Source organism: Bufo gargarizans, chromosome 8 (assembly GCF_014858855.1).
Source record: "Bufo gargarizans isolate SCDJY-AF-19 chromosome 8, ASM1485885v1, whole genome shotgun sequence".
Classification (NCBI taxonomy): Eukaryota; Metazoa; Chordata; class Amphibia; order Anura; family Bufonidae; genus Bufo; species Bufo gargarizans.
Window position 1 is genome coordinate 174,261,079 of NC_058087.1, and position 21,936 is coordinate 174,283,014.

At 43.5% G+C, this 21,936-nt stretch overlaps 1 protein-coding gene across 1 annotated transcript in view; it reads left to right on the forward strand.

Moving 5' to 3' along the window:
• Window positions 1-21,936, forward strand: part of C8H7orf50 (chromosome 8 C7orf50 homolog) — a 237,390-nt gene that overhangs the window by 61,239 nt on the left and 154,215 nt on the right. The gene's annotated exons all lie outside the window — the stretch shown is intronic.

The window sequence follows — 21,936 nt, forward strand, 5'->3', positions numbered from 1 at the left end:
ATTGTTCACAGATCTGTCTAAATCTATGTTAGTCAGCACTTCTCCTTTGCCGAGATAATCCATCCCACCTCACAGGTGTGGCATATCAAGGGGCTGATTAGACAGCATGAATATTGGACAGGTGTGCCTTAGACTTCCCACAATAAAAGGGCACTTTGAAATGTGCAGTTTGATCACACAGCACAATGACACAGATGTCGCAACGTTTGAGGGAGCGTGCAGTTGGCATGCTGACTGCAGGAATGTCTACCCGAGCTGTTGCCCGTGCAATGAATGTTCATTTCTCTACCATAAGCCATCTCCAAAGGCGTTTCAGAGAATTTGGCAGTATATACAACCGGCCTCACAACCGCAGACCACGTGTAACCCCACCAGCCCAGGACCTCCACATCCAGCATGTTCACCTCCATGATTGTCTGAGACCAGCCACGCGAACAGCTGCAGCAACAATCGGTTTGCATAACCGAAGAATTTCTGCACAAACTGTCAGAAACCGTCTCAGGGAAGCTCATCTGCATGCTCGTCGTCCTCATCGTGGTCTGGACCTGGCTACAGTTCGTCGTCGTAACCGACTTGAGTGGGCAAATGCTCACATTCGATGGCGTCTGGCACGTTGGAGAGGCGTTCTGTTCATGGATGAGTCCCGGTTTTCACTGTTCAGGGCAGATGGCAGACAGCGTCTGTGGATCGAGTGGCCCATGGTGGCGGTGGGGTTATGGTATGGGCAGGCGTATGTTATGGACAACGAACACAGATGCATTTCATTAATGACATTTTGAATGCACAGAGACACCGTGATGAGATCCTGAGGCCCATTGTTGTGCCATTCGTCCACGGCCATCACCTCATGTTGCAGCATGATAATGCACGGCCCCATATTGCAAGGATCTGTACACAATTCCTGGAAGCTGAAAACATCCCAGTTCTTGCATGGCCAGCATACTCACCGGACATGTCACCCATTGAGCATGTTTGGGATGCTCTGGATCGGCGTATACGACAGTGTGTTCCAGTTCCTGCCAATGTTCCCCCCCCACAAGGATCAGGAGCTGACCCCATGGGCCATAGACACAATGATCAGGAGCTGACCCCATGGGCCATAGACACAAGGATCAGGAGCTGACCCCCATGGGCCATAGACACAAGGATCAGGAGCTGACCCCCATGGGCCATAGACACAAGGATCAGGAGCTGACCCCATGGGCCATAGACACAAGGATCAGGAGCTGACCCCATGGGCCATAGACACAAGGATCAGGAGCTGACCCCCATGGGCCATAGACACAAGGATCAGGAGCTGACCCCATGGGCCATAGACACAAGGATCAGGAGCTGACCCCATGGGCCATAGATGCAATGGTCAGGAGGTAATAATGTGATAGCTACTGAAAAGTTTCATTAGGCCTAGTGGCCAGTGTAAAAATTGCAGAATTATGTACATTTTTTTAGAAAATATAGTGACATGGAAAAATAAAATAAAAGCAAAAATTTTAAAAATATATGTTTAACAGAAAAATTTGATTTAGGGTTAATTCACACGACCGTATGTATTGCGGTTCCGCAAAATATACGGATGATATCGGTGTGCATCACAATACATGCCTTTGTGTCAACTTTCACTACTTGATAAATGCCATTTGCTGAAGTGAGACAACACTGAATTGGTATGGCTCCTTTTCTGGCTTCAGCATACGCTTGCCAACTCAGGGTGTATGACACTCCCTTAAAGGGACACTGTCATCTTGAAAGTGCAGTGCAATCTGCGGGCAGTATGTTTTAGGCTACTTTCACACTGGCGTTTTGGCTTTCCATTTGACCTGTTCAGGGCTCTCACAAGCGGTCCAAAACGGATCAGTTTTGCCCTAATACATTCTGAATGGAGAAGGATCTGCTCAGAATGCATCAGTTTGCCTCCGTTTCGGCTCCATTGCGTTTTGGTGTCCGTCTGATGAAACTGAGCCATATGTATCCATTCCGTTTTCTATGACTCAATCTGGCACAATAGAAAACGGATCTGTCCTCGATTTGACTTTCAATGGGTTTCAAGACGGATCCGTCTTGGCTAAGTTAAAGATAATGCAAACGAATCCGTTCTGAACGGATGCAGATGGTTGTATTATCCGAACGGATCCGTCTGTGCAGATCCATGACGGATCCGCACCAAACGCGAGTGTGAAAGTAGCCTTAGAGCAGGAGGAGCTGAGCAGATTGATTATATAATTTTGTGGGATATGATTCAGATTCAGTATACGGCTACTTTCACATCTGCGGCATTGCGATCCAGCGACCAGTTTCGGCAGAAGATGTTGTCAATCGGCTGGACAAAAGCCGTAGTGCGCAGCGGTTTCTGCTGAGCCACTTCTCTGCATTTTGCTGGATTGCAGCCGGATCTCCTCCAGACCCCATTATAGTTAATGGGGCCAGCGGGCATTCTGGTTGAATCTGGCGGTGCCGGATCTGGAGAATTCTGGCAAGCTGCTCTCTGCCTGAACAGCCTGCTGGAATAGCTGCCGCAGGTGTGAAAGAAGCCTAACTAATTTTAGAATCACGGTGGCGGTCTTATCAGTGACCCCCATCCCTGCAGCAAACTCACTCAGGAAAGGCTGTCTGTCTCTGAGTAGGACTTCCTTGACTACCCCTTGCGCAGGACTTTTAATAAATAAATTACAAGTTCCGCTAAATAATTTCCCTCAAAACTATATATCCATCTGCTCAGCTCCCTCTGGGGTATAACATGCTGTCTGCAACTCAGACAGCATGTTCAAAGAGACAGACAGGTTCCCTTTAAATCAGACCCCTAAATTGGACTCCAGACCAGACTCCAGACAACAAAAATGGAACAGCCGTCCTTGCCTTCCCTCGCTCCTGGCGTCTCTCATCTTCGGGCCTCTGCGCATAGGGTCTCCTATGAGAACCTATCAGTTCACCACAGCAAACGCTCACTTTAAAGAGTCACTGTACTTTCACACAATTTTTAATTTCATTAAATAAAGAATGGTGTAACTAGCAAATTTCTAAAACACTTCATTCAAAAAAATCTGCCTGCATCCCCCTGAAAAAAAGCTGTAAAGTCATGACCACTAGAGGTCTCACATCCTCCTAATTTGTAGTCCTTTGCCCGTTATCAGACACGATCCATCCCTAGTAACAGACATACAGAAGACTGCTAAGAGGAAGTGGCGGGAGTGTCAGAGCTAGCCGAGATCTTGTGCCTGATAAAAGATCTGCTTCTACACTGCTTCTGACAATCAGAGGAGCCTCCTGTGTGTCTGTAAGTTTGATTTATCCTTCCTTATCTGCTCTGTGAGCTCCGGAGCTGAAAACAAACATATGGGAAGCAAGGGAAAGGACTGCACAGCAGTACAGTGCTGGCACATTCCCCAAAAGGAAGACACCCCCTGCTCCTGAGAGAAATGCATCTAGCTGTGCAGCTGAAAGAGGGAATATTATACAAAGAAGCACAGCCATTATGCAAACTTTTTTCTTTGAAAACTCAAGTACGCTTTAAGGTATCCCCACATTGAAACCTAATGTATCCATCTCCAGTTATGTGCTTGACCAGTACCGGCATGACCTGTTGATAGATGTATATTTTCTATGGATAGAGTTGTCAATAAGGAAAGTAGCCCTACTATACCTCTTTCTCTTGATCTTTCTTTGTTCATTCATTCTTTCTTTTTTCATCTTGATGTTTCTACTTCAAGTGAAATACCAGGTTTCTTCTCTCTTATGTGTATTTTATATCTTCTCTTGATGCTCTGTTGTTTTATCTCGTGTGCCTCGTTCTCTCTCATGCTTGATTATCGCAGTGTAGAGCTGAGGAAGTTCCCATTGATTTTGCATTTGGCCTCGTTTTAGGCTATAATTCAGACCGATTTCTATTTCGTATAATGTCCCTATTTATTTTTGATGACCGTAGTGGCAGAAATGCAGGAAAAGCCTTGAGCTTTATCTAAATTATACAGTTGCAAGAAAAAGTATGTGAACCCTTTGGAATGATATGGATTTCTGAACAAATTGGTCATAAAATGTGATCTGATCTTCTAAGTCACAGCAATAGACAATCACAGTCTGCTTAAACTAATAACACACAAAGAATTAAATGCTACCATGTTTTTATTGAACACACCATGTAAACATTCACAGTGCAGGTGGAAAAAGTATGTGAACCCTTGGATTTAATAACTGGTTGAACCTCCTTTGGCAGCAATAACTTCAACCAAACGTTTCCTGTAGTTGCAGATCAGACGTGCACAACGGTCAGGAGTAATTCTTGACCATTCCTCTTTACAGAACTGTTTCAGTTCAGCAATAGTCTTGGGATGTCTGCTGTGAATCGCTTTCTTGAGGTCATGCCACAGCATCTCAATCGGGTTGAGGTCAGGACTCTGACTGGGCCACTCCAGAAGGCGGATTTTCTTCTGTTTAAGCCATTCTGTTGTTGATTTACTTCTATGCTTTGGGTCGTTGTCCTGTTGCAACACCCATCTTCTGTTGAGCTTCAGCTGCTGGACAGATGGCCTTAAGTTCTCCTGCAAAATGTCTTGATAAACTTGGGAATGATGCCCCCACCACCATACTTCACAGTTGGGATGAGGTTTTGATGTTGGTGTGCTGGGCCTCTTCTCCACACATAGTGTTGTGTGTTTCTTCCAAACAACTCAACTTTGGTTTCATCTGTCCACAGAATATTTTGCAGATACTGCTGTGGAACATCCAGGTGCTCTTGTGCAAACTGTAAACGCACAGCAATGGGTTTTTTTGGACAGCAGTGGCTTCCTCTGTGGTATCATCCTATAAAATCCATTCTTGTTTAGTGTTTTACGTATCGTAGATTCGCTAACAGGGATGTTAGCATATGCCAGAGACTTTTGTAAGTCTTTAGATGACACTCTAGGATTCTTCTTCACCACATTGAGCAGTCTGCGCTGTGCTCTTGCAGTCATCTTTACAGGATGGCCACTACTAGGGAGAGTAGGAGCAGTGCTGAACTTTCTCCATTTATAGACAATTTGTCTTACCGTGGACTGATGAACAGCAAGGCTTTTGAAGATACTTTTATAACCCTTTCCAGCTTTATGCAAGTCAACAATTCTTAATCGTAGGTCTTCTGAGAACTCTTTTGTGTGAGGCATCATTCACATCAGGCAATGCTTCTTGTGAAAAGAAAACCCAGAACTGGTGTGTGTTTTTTATAGGGCAGCTGTAACCAACACCTCCAATCTCATCTCATTGATTGGACTCCAGTTGGCTGACACCTCACTCCAATTAGATCTTGTAGATTTCATTAGTCTAGGGGTTCACATACTTTTTCCACCTGCACTGTGAATGTTTACATGGTGTGTTCAATAAAAACATGGTAACATTAAATTCTTTGTGTGTTATTAGGTTAAGCAGACTGTGATTGTCTATTGTTGTGACTTAGATGAAGATCAGATCACATTTTATGACTAATTTGTGCAGAAATCCATATCATTCCAAAGGGTTCACATACTTTTTCTTGCAACTGTATATATTGTGTAGTTATGGAACTCAGTAGTAACAATGTAGTGTGGATGTAATTTATCAACATTTCTGTTTCACCTTTAAAAGGGGGTTATCCCAAAAGTCATAGAAGGCTATTGACAGCTGTATTTAAAGGAATTTACAGAGTGTCTAGCACAAAAAATACTCCTTTTAATCATTTTTTTGCTTCCATGTGTCCCCTTTGGTGCTGCCGTTAGTCTTGCTGCTTGAGGCAAGCTCTGGGCGGATTCAGTCTCCTTCCCCTTCTGGCAGCTGACAATTAATTTTCTTATTTTAAGGGGTTGTGCAGACAGTATGTATTGATGACCTATCCTCAGTATAGGTCATCAATATCTGATCGGCAGGGGTCAGACACCCGGCACCCCCGACGATCAGCTGTTTGCAGAGGAGGCGGCATTCCATGCCAGCGTTGCTTCCTCTTTATTGCACTGCGCTACGTCTCCCTAGCAGTGGCGCAGTGTAATTAAAAGTTCTTTCACCATTCAAGTGAATGGAGTGAGTATTTGTAATTACACTGTGCCGCCGAGACTTCCAAAAACGGGCAGTGTAATGAAGAGGGAGTAGCACTGGCATGGAGAGCCTCCTTCTCTTCATACAGCTGATTTGGCAGGGGTGCCAGGTGTTAGACCCCCACCAATCAGATATTGATGATCTATCCTGAGGATAGGTCATCAATATATACTGCCTGCACAACCCCTTTCAAAGACTATTTACACCTTCGAGGCAATTTTTTTTATGATTGCATGTGACTCATTTTTGCCTAAAAATCTTTTTTTTAATTGCCCTTTATTAAAAATATTGAGCTGTTCTGTCACAAAGGGTTAACTGTTTTTCTAGCTGTGTGACTAGTACTTTCACTTTCCCTTTGTGCCGGTCATCTAATAAACCTCATCTCTAAACTACTGAGAGGTCCTAAACATTTATTTAAGCCACATTCGTATCAGTAAGATAAGAACTGAGCGGTAATGAGTGTTTGTTTATAAGGGCAGAGATAAGGAGTCCGTCTGCTCCTGGTCTGACGGAAAAGACAGAAAATCCAAAGGATGCTACTAGAGCATGTCAGCTCTGTACAGAGAAAAAGGCACCAAATTTTTAATAAAGACCAATTTAAAAATAGAATTTTTACCCCCAAATGAGTACAATGCAATAATAAATAAAAAAATAGCCCCCAAAAATGTACATAGCCCTCAAGTCTTCCCAGTTATGCTTGTATGCTCTAGAGCAGGGATGCTCAACCTGCGGCCCTCCAGCTGTTGCAAAACTACAACTCCCAGCATTCCCGGACAGCATACAGCGATCAGCCTACAGCAGGGCATGGTGGGAGTTGGTTTTACAACAGCTGGAGAGCCGCAGGTTGAGCATCACTGCACAGGAACCTGGCTGTGGCAAGTGACTGAGCATGCATGTCCACTAGCACTTAGCTTGTATGTGCACATTGCTATACATTTTGAACACCAGGTGGGGCTATACTATGTAAGTAAATGTCATAATTCTTCACTAGAACGTATTTATAAGGGAACCCGTCGCCAGTTTTGTGCTAGACTATCTGAGAGAAGCATACAGTGGTGACAGAGACCATGATTTAAAGGTTGGGTCAGTTAGGCCTCGTTCACAACTCCGTCAAGCAGATCCGGCACAAATGCCGGGTTTTCGGCCAGACTAAAAAAAACGTTGCATGCAACGTTTTTGTCTGGCCGAAACCCGCCATTTATGCCAGAATGCGGCCAGATCACCGCCGGACATCATTACAGTAAAGGAGATCCGGTGGTGAACTAGAGAATCTGTCAATGTAAGATCCGGCAAAATTCCAATAGAGAACAGTCTGCTGGATCTGTTTAACGGAGATGTGAACCAGGCCTTACTTTAATTGACCCAGTCATTTTTCTAAAATCAGTATTGAGCAGTGTCAACCCTAGATTCTGCCTAATAGAGCATGAGCTTAGGAGCTGTACCCGCTTATTAAAAATGGGCCGCCCACTTTTTGGAAAAGTGGCAAGGGGGGTGCAAATCCACCCAAAAAGTTAAAAAAAAAAGCAGGGGCTTGCTCAAAAATGTAAAACTTTTTGACTCCAGAAATGTGGCGGAGGGGGTCGATAAATGTGGCTCATGGTTTGGTTTCCTCCATTAATCCTGTTGTTTAGCCAATACTTCTGTACTGAAAATGAAGTAGACGGCAGAAGTGTCGCACCATGAAAGGCAGCTCAGCAGACTAACGAGCGCCCCAAGAGAATCGGAACTGTCAATCATGGAGCCAACACAAGGCGATGCTCTTATGTAGGTCGGGTGCACAGCAAATTCTTCAAAATAATTGCAGAACAGTGAGGAACTGTTAATTGGGACTGATTCCCTGTTTGATGCATACCTTAAAATTAACTTATTTTTATGAGCAAATATCTTTATTTTCTAGCTGTACCTATTTATTTATTTTTAGATAAGGGGCAGAATGGGTTAAAAGAAAAAGAAAAGGAAGTATTGCTCACCTCACCACTCCCACTGTCATTTCAGTGCTTAATGGGTCGCTGCTTGTCTTTATTTAAAGTGGTTATGCCATGAATGTTGGAGAGTGGCGTGTCCTGTCTGATGCAACTCTCATTATTACAGCTTAGGGTGTGTGTCTTTTCTGCTGCAGCTCTTTCCTTATTACAGCTCAGGGATGTGTGTTCTTTCTGCTGCAGCTCTCTCGCCATCATAGCTCAGCGGGGTGTCCTTTCTGCTTCAACTTTCTCCCTCTCACATATCAGGTGGTGGTGTCCTTTCAACTGCAACTCTCTCCCTATCATAGTCCAGGGACTGTGTCTTTTCTTGCTGCAGCTCTCTCCTTGTTACAGCTCCGGGGTGTGTGTCCTTCCTGCTGAAGCTCTCTCTCTCTCTGTAACTGTCAATGCTTCAAACAGCAGATATGGCTGGTGACAAGTGAAGAATGGAACGAAGGATGTTTGACCACCTCAGTAGGTGGACGTGCACATAACTATATAGATCAAACACCAGGTGGTGCCATTATAATGAAGTAAAGAATATATATCACAACTGGAACATTTTTTAACAGAAAGTCTATTACAAAAGTAACTCATTTTTCATTCTAAATTATATTAAAATATTTTTTGGTGGCACAACCCCTTTAGCGTTTGCATATTTTCCCTGTACCCCCTCCCCTCTTGCACAGAAAACGCACATTATAGGTAGTGTCCTCTTTGCACTAAGGACTACACAAAAATAACTATCCTCCACTAGTGAGCCTTCGCTGCTCGCAGTGCTGTGACTGCGCGCCGCGTGATGACATCGGCGCTCTATGACCTCACACTGTGTGCGTCGGCTCACAGCACAATGCATGGCAGGAGGAAGAAGAGAGCTGGATCCTAGGAGCGGAGGCAGGTCTGGGGGTCATTCAAATTGCAAATGTAATCTGAGGTCTGAATAGGGGGGATCTTATTCTTATTGGGGCTCTAATCTAATGGGTCATTCACATTGGGCATCTGATCTGAGGTCTGAACGGGGGTCATTCACATTGGGCTCTGATCTGAGGTGTGATTAAGGGCTCATGCACACGAACGTATATTCTTTCCGTGACCGTTCTGTTGTTTTTGCGGACCGTATATGGAACCAAGGGGTCCGCAAAAAAAATGGAAGTTACTCTGTGTTCATTCCGTTTCCGTATGTCCCTATTTCCGTTCTGCAAAAAAATACAACATGTCCTATTATTCTCCGCATTACAGACAAGGATAGTACTGTTCTCTCAGGGGCCAGCTGTTCCGTTCCGCAAAATACGGAATGCACACAGACGTCATTCGTATTTTTTGTGGATCCGTTTTTTGTGGACTGCAAAATACATACGGTCGTGTGCATAACCCCTAACTTTGGTGGTCTGATCAGAGGTCTAATGCAGCACTTTTTTGTTGTTATCCTCCCCTTCTATAGGGCGAAAAATACGGTATAATACGGTATTACATTTAAGATATATCATGCAATGTATTTATAATGTTGTTCAGGTTTTTAGGAAAATGTTATATATGTGAACGAGCCTCGGTAATTAATGCAGGAAGTCCTGAGCCCACGGCTTTCCTCTCATTTCCCTAATATTGCATCTTACCTGCTATGCTGCCTGCAACACAAATATTCAAAAAATCTGTTTCCATAAAAATTATTGATTGCATTTCACCGTAAGATACGGTGCGAACATTAAAAGATAATTGTGCTGATAATTCCCAGGGTGGAATAAACATCTGGGTGTTATCCTTCGCAGATTAGAGTTTTGCTCGCCGCGGCTAAGTATCCGAAGTTCTTTGGTGTACCAGATGGCCCCTGTAGATGAAGCGGATATGTTTAATGTACAGTAAGACATACACGTTGTATTTTTGTGGCGCATAGACTCCTTGTTATTTTCTTGAACTTTTAATGTATTTTCTAAAATATTTTAAGTTGTTTTTATCAATAAATATGAATTAAAACATGGTTGTTTGCTTCCCGAAACTGCACCAAACATGTTCATAGGTTGCATAAGGTATTGCAACTCAGCTCCATTGAAGTGAATGGGGGCTGAGCTGCAATTCCATGCACAACCTGTGGACAAATGTGGCACTGTTCTTGAAAAAAGCAACCATGTTTTCCTAACCCTTCAATCACCTTTAAATATAAATTTTTACTTAACTTTTTCTGGGTTAAATGGGTATTCCAGTTATAATAAGTTATCCTCTATCCACAAGGTAAGGGATAACTATCAGGTCATACTGCTAGGACCCCCACAGATCACGAAAAAAGGGGCCCCGTACACTGTGGAGCCCCCCTGAAATAGACCGAATAACTGGTCAGAAAAGCGTGCCGCCACTCCATTCATTTCTATGGTAGTACAAGATGATAGCCGAGCGCTGTTCTCGATTATCTTCGGCGCTCCCATAGAAATGGATGGAGCAGCGGCGCGCATTTCCGACTAGTCAGTCCGTCCATTTTAGGGGGGCTCCACAGGGCCCACATTCTGGTTATCGGTGGGAGTCCCAGTGGTAGGATCTGATAGTTATCTGCTGTCAGGTGGATAGGAGACAACTTGTTATAACTTCAATACCCCTTTAAGTGAGGTCTGCAGCAGCCTCATGGCCAAAGGGGGACCGCTTCTGGCATACGTTATAGTAAATCTGGTGGGCCGCACGAAGCCCCACGCGCTCTGACTAACCTTTACAAAGTGTCGAGAAGCTCAAAAAGTCGCAAATTATTGTGCCATAATGTCACCATAGTGGTGTAAATAGCTTAATAAATTTCCCCCCAATATGCAGGAAAGTCAAGTTTGTGAGAGACAAGCTGCTGTCAGAGAAGTGGCTGCCCATCTGGCAAAATGAGTGAGGGTGTTCTGTTTTCGTATTTCCCATTAGACTACATATCTTAGACCACTTACTGATGCTAGACAGACCCCAGATATTTAAAGAGCACCTGCCAGCAGGATCAATCCTATTAAACCAGGCCTACTGCCTGGTAGGCTTGTTTCTGCTGAATAAAACGATACCTGTCTTGTAAAAATCTGTTGTGGCGTTCCTGAGATAAAATATTTTTTTTATACTTTACTCAAATGAGGGCTTCATTGCACAGAGAGGCGTGGCCAGCTGAGGAGCACAGGGAGTCCAGGCCCCGCCCTTCACTACACTGTAGCCTTTGTTTCCATGAAGATTAAAAGTATTTTTATCTCGGGAACACTGCAACCGATTTTCACAAGAAAGGTATCATTTTAATCCGCAGGATCAGCTCTGCCAGGCCGTATACCTGGTTTGATATGGGTGACAGCTGCTCCTTGAAGACAGATTTGGGTGTTAAAGGGTCTGTGCAAAGTCTTCAGCAAAGAGAATGTAATAATGTCAGCCCAAAAAAAACAACTTGGTTGCTTAGCGCTACAGGCGTGATTTACGAATTACTATCACCCGAGGATATGACTTGTCCGCCACTTATTACGGTTGTTGCCAATGTTTTTTTATTTTTTGACGCCATCCTTTTTAATACCGACTGGAAAAGCGTCATTTGATCTCCACGATGGGCTCTGACTGACAACCAGAGTTCACAGTCTGTCAGGTTCATTTCATTTACGGTGACAGTGATTATCGCCTGTTGAAGACAATCTCTTTGGCCCATTTACATGCGGCAGTTATTTGTCGGAAAAGGTCCGTGGTAATCGAATCTTACAGAAATCTTATCATCTCAGCCTCACAAATATAAACCTCATATTGAATTAACCCCTCAACTGACAAGAATACAATAGCAGCTTTGGCTTCCCGCAGGTCAATATTGTCCAGTGTTTTTCTCTCCGGCAGCAAATCTCGAGGGAAATGAATATTAATGGTTGACCTTCTCCTATCTTCACTTCGGTGAAAACCCATTTAAAAATGGCATAAAATGTTACGTAGAAGACGAGACATAATAGACTGAGTTTTGAGATTTCATGTACATGGCAATATCCTGCGGGACAGACCCGAATGGCAAGGTGCAGAGTCCGTAATGGATGGAATATGGACCCTTAGGCATCTTTCACACGGGCAAATTTTCCGCGCGGGTGTAATGTGTGAAGTGAACGCATTGCACCCGCACTCAATCCGGACCCATTCATTTCTATGGGGCTGTGCACATGAGCGGTCACTTGTGCGTTGCGTGAAAATCGCAGCATGCGCTATATTGTGCGTTTTTGGCCCCATAGAAGTGAATGGGTCTGTGTGAAAATCGCAAGCATCCGTAAGCAAGTGCGGATGCAGTGTGATTTTCACGCATGGTTGCTAGGAGATGATAGGGATGGGGACCCGATCTTTATTATTTTCCCTTATGACTTGTTTATAAGGGAAATTAATAGCATTCTTAGTACAGAATGCTTAGTAATATGTCCATTGAGGGGTTAAAAATCTTAAAACTAATTTAACTCACCCCATCCACTTGGTCGAGTAGAGGATCTCCTCTTCTTTCTTCAGGACCTGGCTAAAGGACCTTTGATGACGTCACTGTGCTCATCACATGGTCCATCACCATGGTGATGGACCATGTGATGAGCGCAGTGATGTCATCAAAAGTCCTTTTCCTTCCAGGTCCTGAAAGAAGAAGAAGAAAGAAGACAAGCCGGGCTGCGCGAACAAGTGGATGGAGGTGAGTAAAATTAGAAAAAAAAAATTTTTTAACCCCTCCATCCCTAATTTACTTAGCATTCTGTATTAGGAATGCTATTATTTTCCCTTATAACCATGTTATAAGGGAAAATAATAAAATCTACACAACACCGATCCCAAACCCGACCTTCTGTGAAGAAGTCCGGGTTCGGGTCTGGGTACCAAACATGCCGATTTTTCTCACACAAAAAACTTTGCACTCGCGCGGCAAAAAAATCGTGCATGTTCCCGCAACGCACCAGCATCTTTTCCCGCAACGCCCGTGTGAACCCAGCCTTAGTGACTATTTGTTGGTAAATTATCAAATTAAAGTTAATGTAAATCAATGAGTTGTCCTCTTCTTTGAAACAGGACTTAGTGTAACTGTCATTCTTTTTTCTTTTTTTTTGTAATGTGTAGGGCAGTGATACTGATAATTTTTGTAATATACTTTAATTACTGAAATCGTACATTTTTATTAGAAAAACAGCTCTAAAGTGGCCCATTTTGAGCCTTAGCGACGCTCCTCTGTCTTCTGTTTACATACCTGTGGAGACGCGCTCAACACTGACTGTGTTATGTAAACAGAAGACAGAGGAGCGTCGCTAAGGCTCAAAACGGGCCACTTTAGAGCAGTTTTTTTTATAGAAATGTACACTTTCACTAATTAATGTATATTACAAAAATGGTCAGCATCACTGCCCCTATACATTACAAAAATAAAAAAAGAATGACATTTACATTTTAAAGCAGCCCTGACAGCATGATCAACCCTACTATACCTGGCATACTGCCTGATAGGGATGATCAGCTGATTAAAATGATATATTTCTTTACTCTGTACCTGTTATCGTTGGTGACATAAATTGACTTTTATCTGTAAGAAAATTAGGATTTTGGAGCACCGAGGAGCCGGCTGTGGCGCTTTCAGCACTTCTACAGCAAGGCCAGGATGCTTAGAGCATTCCCCCCTTGGCAGTTGATTGACAGAGCAAGACATTTTGTCTTTCCCTGTCATCTGCGCCTGCGCTGTGGCTCATCAACTCTGCGCCTACGCTGTAGATCTGCTGCTAAGGAAAGGTCATCCTTAATCCCAGGCCATTACTAAGGGGGCATCTATCTAAGGACATATCTGGGCAGAGAATCTTGGAACTTCTCAAACCTCCTTTCGTTCTTTCCTACTGAATATTTCTTAAAGGGGTGGAGAACCCCTTTAAGAAATATTCTAACGACGCCCCATGAGTTCTCTCCAGAAGCGTCCATGTTTGTTCCTTCAGACACCATCCTCCGCAGGTCAATTCTCAGTCTCAAAACGGTTGGTGGCAGTAAGCGTCCTCCAGAGAATAATTAGGTCAGCGCTAATAGAGATTCAAATCGGCGGCATTAAATCCGGTAATAACATTTTTTTCTGGTCACATGTTAGAAATTTCAGCTTCTCTGCCTCCTCTAGGGTGCCTGAACTTGATTAACATCCGTAGCGATCTGGTTCCCATTACCGGCACATGCAGAGACCGCAAATCACGGTGTGCAGATGGAGGGGAGCGTGCACCATCTGGAGGACCATCTCCTATGGAGCCTTCTGTAATTTGATAGATCGGGAGTAATGGAAGAGCTAATTTTCCTATGTTGTGAAAGAAGTACATATTGCACTTATCTGCGTCCTTCAGCCCCTGTGCGGTTGGCAATACGTCGGTCGGCGGATGTATAGATGGCATTGTCGCTTTAATCGGTGTCAGTTATTTAAAAAAGACCTCCCTTCCCCCACAAGTTCCTATCATGTCTGGTTTTCATTATTTAACTTATTAGATATTTCTGATTCTAGGAAAGCTGGGTGATTTTAACTATTGTTCTATGATGCACCCAGCTTTCCTAAACTAAGAGGCAAAAGCGCCTAGTTATGCCGCCATATGAACATATGTACAGGTAGGTATGGCTACTGCATTGGCCATTCAGGTACCTGGGAAAGTTGTATTGGTTAACACCCAGCTTTTCCAAAAACAGATCAAACTGTAATAAATAAAAAAAATGTCTAACTATATGTTTTATCAATCTGATGGGAGTTTTTCCCTATTTGCAATTCAGGATCAAGCAGTAGGTCAACGGAAATTTCAAAACTCTGTCGTCCTAGGGACTAGATCAAATATTCCGGACTATTGGAATTTGAAAAAGAGAAAACAAAAAAAATGCAAAAATAGACTTTTTATTAGCAGTCCGGTTCTAACAAAGAAATGGGGATTGCGATAAAATTAATGTATTTTTATGGCCCTTCATCAAGTACCACCTCCTATGGGGTGTAGAAACATCTGCGTCTGTCCTCCTCGGGGACTACAGAAGTCACGGATGATCAAATACTCCAGACTATTGGAATTTAAAAAAGCAAAAACATATTAAAAAAAACGGCAGAAATAGACTTATTAGTAGTCCAGGTTCTAACGAAGAAATGGGGATTGCGATAAAATTAATGTATTTCTGTGGCCCCTCATCAAGTACCACCTCTTATGGGGTGTAGAAACATCTGCGTTGTGATGTCACTATGTTTCTGCGCAGGTTTATGGACCCCCCCAGGTGCCAGATGAATGGAGTTTTACCGTATAACTCTAGTGTGTAACAGTGGATGCTCAACCTGCGGCCCTCCAGCTGTTGTAAAATTACAACTCCTACAATGCCCTGCTATAGGGTGATAGCTGTAGACTGTCCGAGCGGAGTTGTAGTTTTGCAACAGCTGGGGGGGCTGCAGGTTGGGTATCCATGTCTTAGAGAATTGGGGATTTATATGGTATGACTGTTGCAAAAAATTAATAAAATAACCCATCACTTCGGTATATTGAGCGCTCCTGGCCCATTCGCTGCCTCCTCTCTTTATGTCTGCCTCTGTGCCTTGGCTTCCCTTGTGACATTTTATTGGGAAGGCTTCTTTCTTGATTACATGTTCCTGCGCCGTACTTTGTTTGCATCCTGCTTCCTCTCTCTCTCTCTCTCATTTTTATTTTTTTGTCTTTAGCAGATTGGCGCCCATTAATGGTGCCAGCACTTATCTGCAGCTTTATAACAGATGACATGTAAGCCTGCTACTAAACAGTCATGTAAGGGAAAGGCAAAATCCTCACCTGACCGAGTCTAAAAGAGCTAAAAAAAAATCATTGAAAAGATGACCTGTCAGCAGGATCAACCCTATGAAACCAGGCATAAAAAGATACCTGGTGGACGAAAATCCACGCAAACCCCTAAATTGCTTATGGAATTAAAGGGATTCTCCTATCATTTATGTAAAAAAACATCAGACATCATATAGCACATGACAATCTCTTTCTAACAAAGCTAGAACCAGACCTGTACCTCACATGGATCCAGAGATCTCCCCATTCATTGCTCTGCTAGATTAATATCAAGCTGGCAGCTCAGGAGGCCTGTCCTGTACTGTCACAGCTTCTTCTGGTAGGAGTTGACATTGAGCATGTGCGAACACCTCAGCGAGGTGGACATTGAGATGAGGAAAAGAAAAAACAGTAGGTGGCGCTATTGGGATAGAGTTCATTGAATTACTCATTATATAGTAAATTTTTAATAATGTGCAATTACAAAAGTATTCAGATCCAGGTGCTGGTCTGAAAAATGTTGAATATTTTTTATGGGACAACCCCTTTAAACTCTGTTTTTCTCTGGAATTATGCAACACATTTTCGCCATTCAATTATCTTTTTAGTAAGTGGGCTTCCCCCTAACAAAAAATATGACTGCTTAATAGGGTTGCTGACAAGTTCTCTTTATATCTATCTACTCTCATTGACCAAAAAATTAAATAAAATTATATATATATATATATATATCTATCGCGCAATGTTAGATTGCTTTAAAACTGGGCATGCAGTTATGTCTCTGGCAGATATGCAGATGATTACAGATAGAAACATAGAAACTTTCATTCCATTCCAACAGCTCCTTCTTGGTGCCTTATTTTTTTGTTGTCAATAATTGCATTTATTAGATTAGGATTATTCAAAACTGCCATTGATTTAATACCGGTGAAGGGTGCTGATCGGTATCAGGGGGCTTGTTATCATACACCAGGTGCCATCACCATTTCCTTGCTGACCTCCTTTACTGACGTTTTTGCTAACGATCTCAGTTTTATAATCGCTCCTCGGGGGGCTTTATGCTATTTCTAGCTTTGTGCTCTACATCTCTGCGGTTAGCACAACCAATACAACCGGAAAAAGATGCGCTATCCGTAGTCTAGGATGTGACTAGATTTACGGTATACAATAATCTCTAGCTATTCCACCACACTGGAATAAATTATAAAACATGAATTGACGATAATCTGACCGCAGTCCTGAGAACAGGGTTTTCAATGCTAGAAATGGGCTCAGCCTGCCTTACCAAAAAACCTACTGGCTCTAGAAGTCAGACCTCCGCCGCTCAATGTTTTATAGCCTGTTCTGTCCTTGGGTCATAGACATTGTACTTAACTGAGCAGATGATTGTCGGGAGGGAAGCATTCCTTTCCAGAAATTGCCTGCTCGTCAGTGAAGGAGACCCCTCGATTTGCATTCAGTGATCTCCTCCACAGTATGAGGAGGAGTGATAGTTAATGCCATCGCTCGTCCCTGTACATAATCAGTGTTTGCTGGCAGCAGATCATATTTAGATGGCACGATCTGCTGCCGTCAGACCATGATTTAGGTGACCGCATGAAAGTTCCAGTTTCCCGATGAACTAACGAAACCTTTTACTCAAGATCATCATGTCTTGGCCAGAGTGGACATTGGTCCTGTCCTGCTTTATGCAGACACACATTCAATTGCATTGGCACTATGTAATATTTTATTTCACCTGTGGAGGCACTGTAGGGAAATTGTCCACTTACTGCTAGATTTCCCTACAGATTACAGTTGATTGCTGGGGTTGAGAACAATGGCTTATTATAAGTAGACCCTTCTGACAAATAGGAATTTTATAGACAGTTCCTTTAAAAGGGTTTTCTGGAACTACATGTTGATGGGCTAGCGATAGGATGGGCCATCAGTATGAGATTTTTGCAGGGCCAACATTGCACATCCTCTTCATTGGCACATCTCTACGTTTCCTGGTTTTGCAGCTCGGCCCTATTCACTAGAATGGGACTAAGCTTTTTCGGGGTGTATAAATCCAGGCATAGTCAAAGGTAAAGAGCCATGCTTGATAAACGGTGAAGGGGTTCAACGCCCTGGCGCCTACAATGAGCTGATCAGTTGGGGTTCTGGGGGTTGTACCCCCCACAGATCTAATTATGATGCCCTGTAGTATGGATGTACCATCAGTATTGTACCCCTTTAAGTGAGTGACTGACTGTATTTCAAGGAACAAATAAGTGAAAAAAAAAAAAAAAGTTAACTACAAAAACATCAATATAACTTTGGTCCATTATACATAATAATAAAATAAAAAATCAAGAAACCACAAAGCAAAGTGAGTTGTCTGGTGCCATCTTCCTCTCCTTCATCATGTTTTCTTCAATAAGCGAGAAGGTTCTTATCTACACAGTGTGAATGTGATAAGTGAAATCCACCTGCTGCAGATGTGTTCTACTGTATGTCAGGTAGGTCTTACCTACCCCAAGATTTAAACTGTGGCAGTAGGTACCTGATCGGTGGAGGTCCAACCTCCATGGGACTGCCGGGACAGCCAAGTACAGCAATCTTCAGCAGTCCCATGGAGATGAATGCTTGACTACCCCTTCCTTCATACTGGTGGGAGGTAGTGGTCAGACCCTCACAAATCAGACACTTACCTACTGTGGATGAGTTGAAATCTTGGGACAACCTTTTTAAAGGTAAATTGCTAAGCAAAAAGGAAAATTTGCTGTTGCGTAGTGTTGTAAATTCTTCCCATATTTGACTGTTCCAGTATGGTTTCAGGTTTGTAGTAGGCTGTGGCTCTTCTCTATCTTCTCAGCACAGAAGGTGTCTCAGCTATGTGTTCTTCACCTTTTCCCACACAAATATCTGTATGACAGAATGGCAGCTTTAAATAAAACATCATGAAAGCCAATAAAAATAGATTTTTTTTACCATCTTCAAGCCCGGTCGGTCCCTGGTGTCCTTCAGGTTTTCTTCATTAGGTAATAACTGGAGTTTTTCTTTAGAGCCTTTTAAGAAGTGACGGCTCCACGTGTCACTATAGGAATACCGGAGCTTCTCCTGGCTGTAGGGCTCTCGGAGATCATTTCCCTCAGCTGGAGCCCTGGCAGGTATCTTTTTAATAAGTCCAACTCATCCTCTGCACCATCTGCTTATAAAGGAGTATCATTATCTGTTCATTTTCACACACCCTTGTATCCCTCTAAGGATTGAAATTTGTTACAGCTGCCAACGGGTGGAGAAGTATACTGGGGACATGCGTGAATAAAAATACCTGAAATCTTTGGGCTAAATTTGGCACAATTAACCATTATAATCAAATACATTGTAATCAAAATCGACAAAATAATGAACTGAGTAATATTGTCCTTATCGATCCCCTGCAATGGCGCCGCTGCTGGTGTCTGTACCCAACGATGGTATCCTAACACGGACATGTCACCAGTGATTGGCTGTAGTGGACGCCGCTGAGATCACCGCTGCTGCAGTCTTATATCTGTGCCAGAATATCATTGCTGCGGGCCAGAATAGAGAGACCTGCGGGGGACCCTAAAACTGGTGGCATTGGAAGCTTTTGGTAAAATTTTCAAGGGGCTGGACAATAAGTTTTTAAGGCGCCTTAACTGCTGCTGGTGGTCTTGTCTCTCCCAGAAGTTTATTTCTGATGGTGGGAGAAACGCGTCACAGATGGGGGGCATCTATACAATAGCCAGAATCTCTCCTAAAAATAAATTGGACCATGGGCTGACCGGTGGCACCAATAAATTAGACTGTGGGCTAACTGGCAGCGCCACTTACATTAGATTGTGGGATAGCCGGCGGCACCATTAGATTAGACTATGGGCTAACTGGTGGCACCGTTTACATTAGACTGTGGAATGGCTGGTGGCATCATTAAAAGACTACGGGCTGACCGTCAGCTCCATTAAATTAGACTGTGGGATTTCTAGTGGCATCATGTATATTAGACTATAGGCTGACAGACGGCACCATTAAATTAGACTGTGGCCTAACTGGTGGCACCATTTACATTAGACTGTGGAATTGCTGGTAGCACCATTACATAAGACTGTGGGCTGACTGCTAGCACCAGTAAATTAGACTGTGGCCATTAAATTAGACTGTGAGCTGACTAGCAGCGCTATTAAGTTAGACTGCGGAATATCTGGCAGCACCATTACATTAGACTGTGGAATATCTGGTAGCACCATTACATTAGACTGCAGAATATCTGGTAGCACCATTACATTAGACTGTGGAATATCTGGCAGCACCATTACATTAGACTGCGGAATATCTGGTAGCACCATTACATTAGACTGCGGAATGGCTGGTAGCACCATTACATTAGACTGCGGAATGGCTGGTAGCACCATTACATTAGACTGCGGAATGGCTGGTAGCACCATTACATTAGACTGCGGAATGGCTGGTAGCACCATTACATTAGACTGCGGAATGGCTGGTAGCACCATTACATTAGACTGCGGAATGGCTGGTAGCACCATTACATTAGACTGCGGAATGGCTGGTAGCACCATTACATTAGACTGCGGAATGGCTGGTAGCACCCTTACATTAGACTGCGGAATGGCTGGTAGCACCCTTACATTAGACTGGTAGCAGCAGCACCATTGCTTAGACTAGCCTACAGACTGACTGGCGGCGGTGCTAACCCCACCCTCTCTAAATTTGATCACATGCAGGATATATGGTGTAACAAAATAAGCGTTGCCCACCGATCCAGCACCATTGTTCTGGTCCTGTTGAGGCCAGTGATTGGCTGCAGCAGTCATGCGTCATTGACTGTGATCTCAATGCTGCAGCCTGGCTGGGAGGATATTTAAAATTGGCGCTGGAACAGCAGGCGATTTAACAAGCAAGTATACTTATTTTGCTATTTTACTCCATCCACTGTCTGTTGCAACTTGTTTCTCTAATCTCTGACAACCCCTTTAAATCTAAGCCTATGCAGCACTTGGGAGCCTTTGGTTCCTTAGTCTAATTTAGGAGCCAAATAGGCATCCCAATAAAGAAAATTATATTTTTTGGTCACATCTGTGACCATTTCAGTTGCTGTTTGGAGCCCTAGGATCTGACAACTGTCGGAGGTGACCATGTGCCATAGTGTCTCTTTTCTTGCAGATTTTCAGTAAATAATAAGCCATGTGGGGTTACATTTGTTTGTAGCGGTAAATACAGCTCATCAGACCGGTCTGTAATTTAGAGAGAGTTTGGTTATGTTAACTGTTATCTTTATAGAAAATAGTTCACACCTTCATGATTATAAAAACAGCTTGATATTAATTATACAGTACAAACGTGTGCCACTGAACGGAAAACATCCTGATGCATCCTGAACTGATTTCTCTCCATTCAGAATGCATGGGGATAAAATTGATCAGTACTTTTACAGTATTGAGCCCCCAGGACAGAACTCAGTGCCTGAAAAGAAAAACGCTAGTGTGAAAGTACCCTTAGTCAGCACTTCTCCTTTGCCGAGATAATCCGTCCCACCTCACAGGTGTGGCATATCAAGGTGCTGATTGGACAGCATGAATATTGCACAGGTGTGCCTTAGACTTCCCACAATAAAAGGCCACTCTGAAATGTGCAGTTTGATCACACAGCACAATGCCACAGATGTCAAAACGTTTGAGGGAGCGTGCAGTTGGCATGCTGACTGCAGGCAATGTCTACCAGAGCTGTTGCCTGTGCAATGAATATTAATTTCTCTACCCTAAGCCGTTTCCAAAGGTGTTTCGGAGAATTTGGCAGTACATCCAACCGGCCTCACAACCGCAGTCCACGTGTAACCCCACCAGCCCCGGACCTCCACATCCAGCATGTTCACCTCCATGATCGTCTGAGACCAGCCACCCGGACAGCTGCAGCAACAATCGGTTTGCATAACCAAAGAATTTCTGCACAAACTGTCAGAAACCGTCTCAGGGAAGCTCATCTGCATGCTCGTCGTCCCTCATCGGGGTCTGGACCTGACTGCAGTTCATTGTCGTAACCGTCTTGAGTGGGCAAATGCTCACAGTCGATGGCATCTGGCACGTTGGAGAGGCGTTCTGTTCACGGATGAGTCCCGGTTTTCACTGTTCAGGGCAGATGGCAGACAGCGTGTGTGGCGTCGTGTGGATGAGCGGTTTGCTGACGTCAACGTTGTGAATCGAGTGGCC